Below are 13,090 nucleotides of genomic sequence, written 5' to 3'. Positions count from 1 at the left end.
ACAGGCCGGTGTTGACCTGTTAGTTCTGAACAGTAAGGCGGCGCATCTCCAGCTGCATGTGGAATTTTATCAGAGCATATTTGGTCCATCAGTCGAGTGGTTGCAGGGAGGAAAGTACAGACAGTTTCTTGCAAGTAGAAACTGGTACGATTGGCCTCACGAGTGCAGAACCACGTGCTGATTTGGTAAGCTCTGAACTTGTCCATCTTTCTTTCTTTCCATTGGCTTATGTCTGCTGCAGAGCTGTGCTATCTGGCCCCTTGTGAGAGGAGGGGTATGGCAGATTGAAAGGGTGGAAACAGAGATTGGACAGTGGATGTATGTTTGTGCTGAGTTGTGGAACCATGTACTTGGGATATGCCAGATGTGTGCCCAAGGCTACCCTGCTGAATGGTCTTGGCTGATCAGAGGGAAACACAGAGTGTTGCTTTTGTGGGACACAGATCTGTGTGTGAATCCTCTGTGCTAAGAGGTCCTGTGGGCTGCCAGATTGGACATACAGGTGTATTCCCCTGGCTGGTTTTGTTGTACTCAGCTTTACATCTTTTTGAATTTGAATAAAGAAATACCGAAAGGGGCGCCAAGCTTTGGGGCCAACAGGTGTCGTTCTCATTTCAGATTTGGGGCACTCTAGCTCCAATTAAATTTGTTTTTATATCTGGACTACAAGTGGAAGGGTGACTGCTAGTCTACAGCACTTTGGTTTCTACCAGAGGCCGGTTTCAGGCCATATACCGCCAGGCACCATCAAGGAAGCCGTCATGCTAAGTGTTGCGGGTAAGAGAGTCTAGGACTCTAAAAACCGTTATCACCAAGTGTTAATGGAAAAATATTAACAGAGAATTAATTGCAAACAGTGATTTCCATTGAAGCTTCTTCATTCTCAATTCATTGCTTGTCAAAAATACATGAGAGATAGTGGTAGTTATTGCTTCATGCACGTGAAGAGATATGAAGAGGTATGGGAGGTGGAAAGGTGGAATATGAAAGGTGCATATGAATGGATATATTTGCCTAATGGTCTAATCACCATATAATAATGCAAATGTCCATGCTAATGCCTAAGCTAACGTATGAGTAATGTGTCCACTAACATGGTCTAGGCAAGGGATTTCTTAGGGCATGCCCTAGAAGTATGGCCTATCGTATGACAATAAAAGCATTGCCACTCATCTTGGCTGAGCCTACCATGTATCTTGCATGCTACACTTTCTGGTCAGCAGTAAGTTTTGGCGCATTAGTCGAGCTTGGCTTCCTGACACATTCGCCATGGAAGTAACTGTATCTTCAGCGGTCTAGTGTTCTCTCTCAAATAGTAGGAGTGGTCAAGTTTTTCCCTAACCGTAAATAAACCATCCACTATGTGTGTGGGAGACGTTTCTAGTCACGTCTGTAAACTATAAACGAGCAACCCTTTGAGGGACAAGAGTCACACCGGAATGGGGAGTGCTACACACGTCTATAAACCAACCACACAAGCGAAAAAAAGAATTGGCTGAATTTCTTCACCAAAAGGCAAAGCTCTGATACCACACTCTAACATGCGGAAGCTTGTTGGCCCAAGAGGAGAGCTACAGCTACATAGTTAGGGTTAGCACAACGCGCACACACAACGAAGCAAGAACCCAATACACTCAAGATGGTGATAGATCAAAGAATAGAATTGCATTGGAATGTGTGGAACTTGTAGGTCAACTACATAATATCATAATAAAAATAAAGTGGATGGTGTCCTTTCATACCAGATCTCCAAGGGGAAAAACCCAAAGGGAAAAAGTGCCCTTGGTTAGCCCATGTTCACATGTGGCACTACTCATATCATATATGCCAATAAATCCCCCTTGTAGCGGTAATATGAACCTGTATAAGGTCGGTAGGGGATCACTTTCTGCAAGAGAGTAAGCCCAAAGCTTTGTGAAAAGCTTCAAACTTCTCTCGAGGCAATGCCTTCATGAACAAATCTGCAACATTGTCCTGTGTAGAGCAATAAGATAATGTGATCTCCCCTGCATGTATTCACTCCCTCACACAATGATAATGCATCTCGATGTGCTTAGTACGTGCATGAAACACTCAGTTTCCAGCCAACCACGGCTACAGCACTCTGACTATCAGTGAAGAGTATGGTAGTGGGTGTTCGTTGATACTCACGAAGACTCCTCAACCATACACAGTCTACTGTGGCTGTAAAGATTGCCCTGTACTCAACCTCACAAGTAGATTTGGCACCAATGGGTTGCTTTTTGCTCAACCATGATATGCATGAATGCCCCAAAAAGAAACAATTCCCACTGGTGGATTGTCGTGTATCAGAGTCACCAACCTAGTCCGAATCATTGTAAGCATGTAATTGCAAGCTGCCCCCGCGATATACCAAAGGAAGATTCAGGGTGCCATGAAGATAGCAAAAGATCCACTTCACTGCTTGCCAATGCTTTGTACCTAGGCTGTGCATAAATTTGCTACACGTGTTGCATAAGTATATGACACATCACTGCAGGAGATGAAGAAGAATCTACAACCATGCCGCTTTCCTTTTTCTTCTCCTTTGCAAACCACTTTCTGCACTCATTTAAATAGTGACCCGGCTTTTTGCAGTAGTGACACTTGCCCTTTTTCTTGGGCTTGCTTGTATCATTCTTAGCCTTTTATGAAGGTTGTCCCAAATCAGACTTTGGCTGAAAATTGCTTTTGGCTTTTCCTTTGCCCTCGTCTTGGGAACGAAAGCCCCATCAGTACCACACTTGACGGAAGATTTGTTCTTCCGATTCTGCTCCTCCTGTAGCAACAAACCAACCAGCTCTTCAAACAAGATTGGTTTCAGGTTTCCCCGCATAGATAGAGTGAGCGATGTGTGGAAATTCAAGTAAGTTTCTGGCAGTGATGATAGTGTCCTAGAGACCAACTCCTTTTCAAGAATGATCTCATCAATGTTAAGCAACTGCTCCCGAAGATCTTGGATCTTAATAAGATGATCAGCCATGCCGTCCCCATCTTCCATGGACACATTTTCCAACTCCCTTTTAAGAAAGGTAACTCTGGCCTCGTTCTTAGCCTGATACATGGTCTCCAATACATCCCAAGCTCGTTGTGAGGTCCTCCAAGACCTGATATGTGGTATTATTGATCGCTTTACTGACAAAGCAATCAAAGCCATCGCTTGGTCATCACGAGTATCCCATCTCTTCTGCTCTAAGAGGGGAGAGCAGGTGCCGCAGCTTGATGGGCACCACGGCCAAGTAAGTTAGGCGCTATCTATAGGGCGTACATCTTCACCTGATACATAACCCCATAAACCTTTGACCACAAGAAGGTTTCGGACCATGAAACTCCACAGGCAGTAATTACTGCCATCCAGTTTGTCCTCTTGGGACAAAACCCCGAATATATCGGTTGTATTCCCAACCGTAATGCTAAAATCTCTCTGCTAAGAGATATGCAAACACTTGCAACCAAGTATGCTGTAAAAGACACTTGCACGTAAAAACCCAATGCACCAGAGTGCTATGCCACGCAATCACAAGTTCCTGATCAAACTTTATGCCCCAAATACAAGGCTGCAAAAAAAGTTTGTAGTGTCTTGACGACACAAGTAATGCAAATCTCTGCACAATCAATGCATACATATGCAAATAAAGGCTCTAGTGTGAAAAGCCCCAAATTTCTGTGCAAATAAAGGCTCTAGTGTGAAAAGCCCCAAATTTCTGTGCACCAATGGGCTGTATTATGTCCCAATTGCACATAAATCACAGAAGCCCCCAAAATCTGTGTACCCTATAGCTGCAATTGTGCAATTAAGCACAAATTTCAAAAAAACCCCAATTTTTACTGAACCTTGCACTCAGAATTTGAGTGGCAGTAGACTGGCGAACAATCGCTTGGAGGCTAGAGGCGAGCACGAATGGCAGTCGGCCGGCGAACATTCGCCTGGAAGCCGGACGACAAGCACAACAGCCAGCTAGCGAACAGTCTCCTAGAAGCTGGACGGCGAGCACGAATGGCAGTCGGCTGGCGAACATTCGCCTAGAAGCCGGACGACGAGCATGACAGCCAGCTAGCGAACAATCTCCTAGAAGCTGGACGGCGAGCACGACAGCCGCCTGGCGAACAGTTGCCTGGAAGCTAGATGGCAAGCACAACGAAACAACGATGGAACCAAGGACGAAACTAGAGTCGAGCGATGAAATCATCGAACGGAAGACTCCCAAACATGTGAAAATCTGCTCTATGCCACATCAGGCATAAAGTGGGCAGAGCTCCGCCCACTGTGCATCGCAAGCGAGCGCCGCCTATGGGCCGGGCGGAGGCAAACCTCCCCACACTAGTGCCACGGGGCTGGCCGGCCAGAATGGACATTGGGCGGCGGCGAGCAAAGCAGGGGCGCTAATGGCCGAAAACAACACTGGACAAAATGATCAAGGACCACCTGCCGCATGCGAATTTGCAGCCTGGGTGACAGCAAGCTACAATGCTCTAATACCACTACTGGCCCAAGAGGAGAGCTGCAACTACCTAGTTAGGGTTAGCACAACACCACACTCACACACAGCGAAGCAAGTACATAGTACAGTCAAGATGGTGATAGATGCAAAGAATAGAATTGCATTGGAATGTGTGGAGCTTGTAGGTCAACTCCATAATATCATAATACAAATATCATGGATGGTGTCCTTTCACACCAAATCTCCAAGGGGACAAACCCAAAGGGAAAAAGTGCCCTTAGTTAGCTCATGTTCACATGTGGCACTACTCATACAATATATGCCAATAAAGCTTACATACGAGGATTATACTTTGATAAATACTTTCAGCCCTTGGTTCTTGACGATGAATAGCACAATGTAGAGAAGATAAGAGTGCAGAGAGAGAAATGAAATGAAATGTTATATTAACGTCTTCAAAAGGCCATAATGACCTATGAGACCAAAAAGTTACATCATGGTGGATTTGATACAATGTCTGGATAAAAAACTAGAAAATGAAAGATAAAGATGATACTACTGGCACCTAGAAAATGAAACTGGAACTGGAAGGTAAACAGAAACCCTTATAGGGTGCGAATATAGTGAGGGGGGGGGGGGGGGTACGCTATGGAGGTGAGTAGAGTACAGTGAGGGGATACAATATCATGTGGGACGAGGGGGTACACTATGGAGGTGCCTCCATCTCATGATATGTGCCGCATCGGACGCTGGCGGATCTCCTCAATATCCTCTGTGGTCAGCACCCTGACTGAGTGTCCCGCATGTCTCGCAAGAATAATCCGAATCCGCCATTGCAACCTCCGTCTATGCTGGGATGCCCTCCTCCGTAGTCGTGGGCGTCTGGACCACCCAAGCTCAATCGCACGATCAATCAGTGTACCGCTGGTGTGGGCAGTATCCATGTCCTGCTGTTGTGGTCCATCTGGCGCAGTAATGGCTGGACTAAAGAAGTCTGTAATGTGCCTCTGAGTCCGGCTCTCTGTGCGCCTACGCAGGCTATCTCTATATCTCCGCAACTCAAGCAAGAACAATCCCAAACACCTCTGGTCCTGGTACACCATGACTCTAGAAAGTGGTCCAAAACCCTCTCTGAATAAACAGTGGAAACAACCACGTATCTCATAGTATGCAGTACAATGGCATATATAATGCAGCTCTGTCTCTGGCTCCCCATGGCATGCTCAACATATCCTGGCCTCAGCTGGTATACCTCTATATCGGCCAATCTCAATCTCAAGCTGGTGTGAGGATGTGTGAATCTGACCAATAGCACATCGTACTGCATGAGACAAGTGTACATCCATGTAACTGGGTCTAATCACAAAACCATCTGCTGTGAGCTGAAGACAATGCTCTCTGTAGAAAGCCATCTTCGTGCCCAACTCCTCAGTCGGCTGTATCCATGTCCTCCTAATGTCCAGCTGAACTAAATCCTGACGGATGAGTCTAGTAATCTCTGTCCCTGTGAGAGTGAGAGAGGGTGCCTCCAGAGAATACTGGAAGGGAGGCAATCTGTCCATGCTAAAACCATGTGCCTGGAACCAAGATGTCATCTGTCCATACCAACAAGCCGTGTCTCCCTGTAAAGCTAACTGTCGGGAGGACTCAAGGGCGAGGCGTGCATATCTGTCTCGGGGGAGATCCCACAAGCCATGTATTTAGGAGGCTGATCTCGTAAGAGCCTCAATCACCAGAGGGGCAGCCGCCAGCTCTGCTCGAATAATCTCATGAGGTACCAAGGCCTTGGCTCTAATAATCCTAGCAATCCTAGATACCAAAGGCCTCTCCATACCTCTCCACCCGCCTGCGCTGTGATGGCCCACTGAAGGTCCCCATATCTGCACTCCATAAAGCATAGCTAATGTCACTAGAGTGTCAAAAAGCCAAAGTTTCGTTCGAGGTTCCTGAAACTGAACCTGCGAACACATCCTCTCCAAACCACCCAAGGCTGCATGTGCTCTAGTCAATCTAGGCTCTGCTGCTCTCCTCATCGAAAACACTGGCCCACTGAATACTACCCCGAGAGAGAGAGAGCGAGAGAGAGTTTAATGATATGATCAATTAATACCTTGCTGACACATGAGAACTGTTGCAAAGGAAGGTGAGAGAGAGAGAGTGTCTGATAGCCAACAATGGAAAGAGATTGCACAACTCAAATGATATTCACTACAGTAATGAAACCACCCAAATACATGCTTTTATAGGCATCAAGCCTCATCTTCTAACCTAGACCTAAGAGGGATGTTCACACCTAAAAAGTGTTCACACCACTAAAATCCAAAATATCCAACACTATGGGACAGCTAAAGACCAAGGAAGATTGAAGGTACACGCTACCCAAGCCTAGGGTTAGGACAAGACAGCTATGGAGGGTGGTACTCATCTCAATTGTGAATAGAGAGAGAGAGAGAGAGAGACAGAGAGAGACAGAGAGAGAGCAATAGATTGCACGACTCAATGATGTTGATTGTTGCAGATCTAAACAGGGATAGACCAAGATAGTGGATACTTCATTACAAACATAAAAAACTAACAGACATGACGAACACTTATTACAAACCTATTTCGGGGATGACCCAAGCAAAGGACCCATGACACTCACGCCGGAAAACACACAAGAGATCATTACATCTTGTTTTGGGAGACATCTCGGGCAAAGAACCCTAGACACTCACACACGCATAAAAGTAAGGGTAGAATCCCACCTTGATGTTAGTGATGTCAGCCTTTTTGCGGCGTCGTTTCCATGATTCCATGGCTCCGAGGGAGCTTGTGTCACAGGAGGGGCTTCAATTTGAAAAGCCCCAAAGTGTGAGCATTTAATGAAGCCCCAAAGTCAAATTTTGTAAAACCCCCAAATTTTTATGAGTGCCAAGAAGCTTCAATTAGCCAATTTTGGTCAAAATTTGAAAAACCCCCAAATTGACTTCTGCAAGCAGCCCAGTTTTGCAGAAATCCCCAAAATTATTGAATGCAAGAGTGTTTAATTAGAAAATTTTCACCTTCTTTTTCAGAAGCCCCAAAATCTTGATGTTGTGGATCTCAAGACATGAAGCCTGAGGTGTAAACAGGCTGCTAATGATGATGTTGCAGAGAGTGCCTGAGTTGGGGCAACCGGCGGGAGCACGAGGGCTCAATGTAGCAACAGGCGTGTGCCATACTACAAAGGTGACATGGCTGATTAAGGTTATTAAAACCTTTAAAAAACGGTTTTTGATATGTGCACATCTGCTTGTGCTGACATGGTAATACAACCATGCAGTGGAGATTCTACGCACGCGACGATGGACTCTAGCAATCGGCACGGCAAATAGCAACAGGGAGGCACAGTCGGCAACAGTGCCTAAGATGACAAAAGGCCTCGGACAAATTACATGAGCTGCTATGCTGCTTCTTGAGATGGCCTAAGCATTCCCTTCAGCTTTGATACCATTTGAAGGTATAGGCTACCCAGGCCTAGGGTTAGGACAAACTCAGCAATGACATCTCGAGTGTGGAGAGAGAAAGAGAGAGAGAAAGAAAGATATATTAACGTCTTCAAAAGGCCAAAGTGACCTATGAGACCAAAATAATTACATCAAGTCCATGTGATACAATGTCTAAGTTCTATAAAAAATGGAAATGCTAGGAACTAAAAATGAAAAGCTAAAGCTGGTACTAGAACTGAGAGCGTATACCCTCATCTTAATATATCCCTCATCGGGAGCTACTGCATGGTGCTCAAGGTGGTGGGACTTAGTTGGCAAGAGAAGGTCCTCCAATGGTGGGAGATGATGGCTGCTGTGCTGGCTCTTCTTTGGTGTCCTGCTTGAGCCCCTAGGGCTGACCATGTTAGCATGAGGGGCTGGTCACCCCTCACACCTTTTTCCCCCCATGTTTTGGAGTCGTGGACTATTTACACCTAGTCTTGAAGCTAGTCGGCAGCCCCTATTTGGGCATATATATTGCCTGGCCTGGCCCCCCTCAAATACACATTGTATTCACCTCTTGCATGCCTCCTTGGCCTCTGCGTTTCTAGCTTGTGCAGTCCCTCACTTATGAGGTGTACCTTCCCCTCCTCCTCAGGACTTCCGCCATCTTCATCATCTTCTTGCTTGATATTGAGAGCAGGTATATACTCCTGCGTTTTCTCCATCTCTCTCTCTCTCTCTCTCTCTCTCTCTCTCTCTCTCTCTCTCTTGCGTTTCCACTTTCCCATCTTCCACTGTGCATTCTTTCATGGTATCGGAGCGCCGGTGACTTGCAGCATTAATTACTCTCTCTTCTTCAGCGGTTTTCAGCCCACATCACATTCAGTGCTGTCCCCAAGTCTGGTGATTTGCGTTTTTGAGATCCACGACCTCTAGTGGCTTCAACTTGCAGTTGGAGCTGATATGCATCAGCGTTCTCATCGCACGGCAGTTTCGTGGCTGGATTTGCTGATTTGAGTCAGCATTTTGCTGATTTTGGAGCATCTACACCTATGTTTTGGTCCTGGCCTACACAGTACCCGGTTTCTACCTGTTCCTTGCCTTCTGTTGAAGGTGGAGTGCAGATTTTTTGCTGGACGGCAGCATTTTAGGCTGCGTTTCCCATCTCTAGCCGTGCGGCTAGCACTCAGAGGGGATCCGGTGAATGCACCAGTGCTTCAGGAGCGGTTCAGGAGCTGTTCTATACCTGTGGAGACTTTCTTCTACAATTGGAGGTTGTAGATTCTGGAGGAGAGTAGTTCTTTCTTGCCAAGAGAAGTAATCTTTTCAAGGATCCTGAGTAGAGTTTATTTAGTCCGAGCCTGTGTTCTTTGCAGTATTTGCAAAGAAAGAAGGGTGTTTTGCCTGTTAGGTGTGATCCTTACACAGGGATCACTTGTTTGTTGTTGATTCCATTTATGGAAGAGTCTTCTGCTCTCAGTGATGCTTATGAGGACTTTGATACCACTACAGTTTATATTCATGCTTCCCTTCCTCATTGTGAGGAGTCTACCTCTACCTCTCTTTGTGAGGCTTTTGAGGATGCCCTTCCACCTACTAGTTCTGCATTTGGTTTGATGTGGCGTGCAGGGTTGTCTTGGAGGATGGGCTTTCGGACCCGATGGGATGCTTTGGATTTGTGGTCGTTGGCCGTGCCTAGGGCACAATGGTACTTCCAGAGACTTCTGGATTTGGATCAGATTCAGGTTGGGCTTGTACCAACCCGACGACGTCATTTTTCAAAGGGGGATGTGGAGTCCTTACATCTGGCGATGCCCACCTTAATGGAGGGTGCTTGTGTACAACATTGGGCAACTCATGGTATGGAGTTTGGGCAGATGGACCCCATTTTTCCTACAGAGTCCTTACATCTAGCGATGCCGACCTTTCCGGAGGATGCTACTTTACAACGTTTGGTAACTCTTCTTACAAAGTTATAGCAGATGGACTCAGAGGGTTCCAGGGAGCAGCCTGCTTCTCCCATGATTGATTATCTACAAGATTTGATCTTGATTGGGGAGCCCCTAGGGCTGACCATGTTAGCATAAGCCTTGAGGGGCTGGTCAACCCTCACACCTTTTTTCCCTCATTTTATAGAGTCGTGGGCTATTTATGCCCAGTCATGGAGCTGGTTCCTTGGCCTGCCCCCCTCACATACACATTGTATTCGTCTCTTGCATGCCTCCTTGACGTCTGCGTTTCTAGCTTGTGCGGTCCCTCACTTATGAGGTGTACCTTCCCCTCCTGCTCGGGACTTCCACCATCTTCATCATCTTCTTGATTGGTATTAAGAGCAGGTATACTCCTGCGTTTTCTCCATCTCTCTCTCTCTCTCTCTCTCTCTCTCTCTCTCTCTCTCTCTCTCGCATTTCCACTTTCCCATCTTCCGCTGTGCATTCTTTCACCCTGCCCTCCCTCCCTTCCCAGAAAGAATGGCAAACAATTTGACATGGATGAACAGTTGGTGGTGGCCTAAATTTGAGGTATTCCGGCATATACTTGCCCCTTGTCTAACTATCTAAATAACTCTGTCAGTATTCCAAGTGTGTCAAAATGCAGGTCACCTCACAATCTTCCTTGGTGGAGATCTCCTTGAACTGCCGCCACAGCAACTGCCTTGCCCAAAAGATAATGTGTAGCGTTCCCCCCCTCCCCTTGCTAAGAAACTACATCAAGCTACTGAGTGCAAGCTTGAGAGATAGACCCTCACATCGCCCCTCAAAGAAATCCTAGAAAGTAAGAGGAATTCAATGTGCTGAAATCTTTTTAACTTTACAAATTACAAGGAATTCAATGTGCTGAAATCATTTAACCTTACTATGCTCTGAAGCCTCACACAAAGTTTGCTGCAATTTTGACAAGTCTATCTGGCTAGAAACATGGACATAAATACGTGACAAGTTGACACAGCTCAACTGTGTCTCCAGTCCAGAACCCTGTGGCCATACAGGTTTCTTCAAACATGTGACATGTTGAGAGGGGTCCTCTGTTCTCTCAATCATATGGCCAGTTTTCCTTCACTTCATCCCCAACAATGTGTTGTCTTATCACTCAAGGTCCATTATTTCTTGCAGGTACTTATCATAGATAGTGATACTTGTGGCATGCTTGCAAGCTCCCCTCGCGCATTACAATAATATTAAAGGTCTAGACTGGGGTTTTTATAAGGATCCTTAGTAAGATATGCTATGATAGTATTTAATCAAGTACCAAGAAGAGTCAAAATATTTTCGAGAAGCTTGAACACATACTTTTTTTTTTTTGTGGAATTGAACACATACACTAAATGGTGCACTAGTGTGTAGCACCATAGCTACTAATGTTATCCTTGTTGTAATAGTAGCATCATCATCCTCATCATAACCACCACCATCACCATCACCATCACCATCATTACCACCACCATCTTCATCTTCATCATCGTCACCATCATCAAGGTCACCATCACCATCACCATCACTATCATCATCATCATCAGAGTTATATCTAGCAATAATAATAACAGCAGTAGTCACCATGGTTCTTAACCATTAAAAATGTCATCATAATCATCAAGGTCAAGGCCAGACAAACCCTAACAATCACTGCAATTTTGGGGGTTCCACGACATCAAGAAACTTACTCAAGACATTTCGAAAAACAGTAAAGTACGAAAGAATCTGTGCCTAACTATAAATCACATAAAGCTTCCTGTCGCTTTACAGGCCCCAGGAGAAATATGAAAACCCTAAAGCACGCCAGATCTTTGGTATTCACCAAACAATCCATAAATAAACTGTGTTTAAGCGAAAAAGTTGAAGAGACACCAACCTGAGAGCTTCAGTAAGCTTGACCCAGAAGCCTGCACCCAGTGCTGCTGCGGATGAAATTCCTCTGTGGGTTCTTAGGGATTCTACTCTCTGCTGAGACGCTTCAATAATTCTGTTTCGAATAGCTTGATGTTGGAAGTTCACGGTAGCACCCGTATAATATTCGTATCTTTTTCACGCTGGTAAAAATGATCTACTTTGTAGTTTACTAGTATTGCACCCGCGGCCAACCAAGGTTCCAGAAAATAACTATTCCTTTTCTACAATCATCTCTCTCTTTTTCACACACACACATGCACATGCACATGACCCTCTCCCTCTCTCCCTCTTTTTCACGCACACACACATACACATGCACATGACCCTCTCCCTCTCTCTACACGCACTCTCAAATGTTGAAACTCTCTCTCTCTCACACCCGCTCTCTCTCTCTCTCTCTCTCTCTCTCACACACACACACATGCACACACTCCCCCTCTCTTCTTACACTCTCCCACACATGGAAGCGCTCTCTCTCTCTCTCTCTCACACACACACACACGTAAGTATGCACACATACACACACACACTCTCTCTCTCTCACGCACACATACACATATGTAAATATATAGTATATACAATATTATGTTTTAGATACATATACCTATACGTAGACACATATACTTATACATATATACATGTATTTAAAAATATAAATATAAACATCGACATAATTTAATTAATTTTGATTAAATTTTAATGTACAGAGATGGGTGATAAGTTGTGGTCACTTTTAAATATATAGATAGATATATCATACACACATCGAAACACACACACATATATATATATGTATATGTATATACATACATATATACATACATATGTGTATGTATGTATGTATATACATATACATACATACATATATACATACATACATACACATATGTATGTATGTATGTATGTATATGTATATACATATATATATGTGTGTGTGTGTGTTTCGATGTGTGTATGATATATCTATCTATATGTATGTATGTATGTGTATATGTATGTATGTGTATATACACATATGTATGTATGTATGTATATGTATATACACATACATATGTGTATATGTATGCATATAGAAGCTCTCTCTCTCTCTCTCTCTCTCACACACATGTAAATATTAGTATATACAATATTATGTTTTAGATACATATAGCTATACATGATACATATACTTATACATACATATATAGGTGAATTTAAAAATATAAATACACACATACATAATTTTAAATAAATTTTAATGTATGGAGATGGGTGGTAAGGTGTGCTCACTTTTAAATATATAGATAGATATATTACACACACAGACACA

At 44.4% G+C, this 13,090-nt stretch overlaps 1 pseudogene across 2 annotated transcripts in view; it reads right to left on the bottom strand.

Moving 5' to 3' along the window:
- LOC147624901 (WD repeat-containing protein LWD1 pseudogene) overlaps window positions 1-11,948 on the bottom strand; it is an 83,772-nt pseudogene extending 71,824 nt beyond the window's left edge. The window contains exon 1 of one of the 2 annotated variants that reach the window (XR_015268878.1): window positions 11,744-11,948. The product of XR_015268878.1 is annotated as a WD repeat-containing protein LWD1 pseudogene, transcript variant X2 (transcript). The remainder of the gene's footprint in view (window positions 1-11,743) is intronic. The other variant, XR_015268877.1, reaches the window with a different exon arrangement.
- Window positions 11,949-13,090: the final 1,142 nt, after the last annotated feature.

Source organism: Cibotium barometz, chromosome 24, assembly GCF_041138505.1.
Source record: "Cibotium barometz isolate CiBa-2024 chromosome 24, ASM4113850v1, whole genome shotgun sequence".
NCBI lineage: Eukaryota > Viridiplantae > Streptophyta > Polypodiopsida > Cyatheales > Cibotiaceae > Cibotium > Cibotium barometz.
The sequence above is the reverse complement of the archived record's forward strand: the minus strand, read 5'-3'. Positions and strand labels throughout refer to the sequence as shown.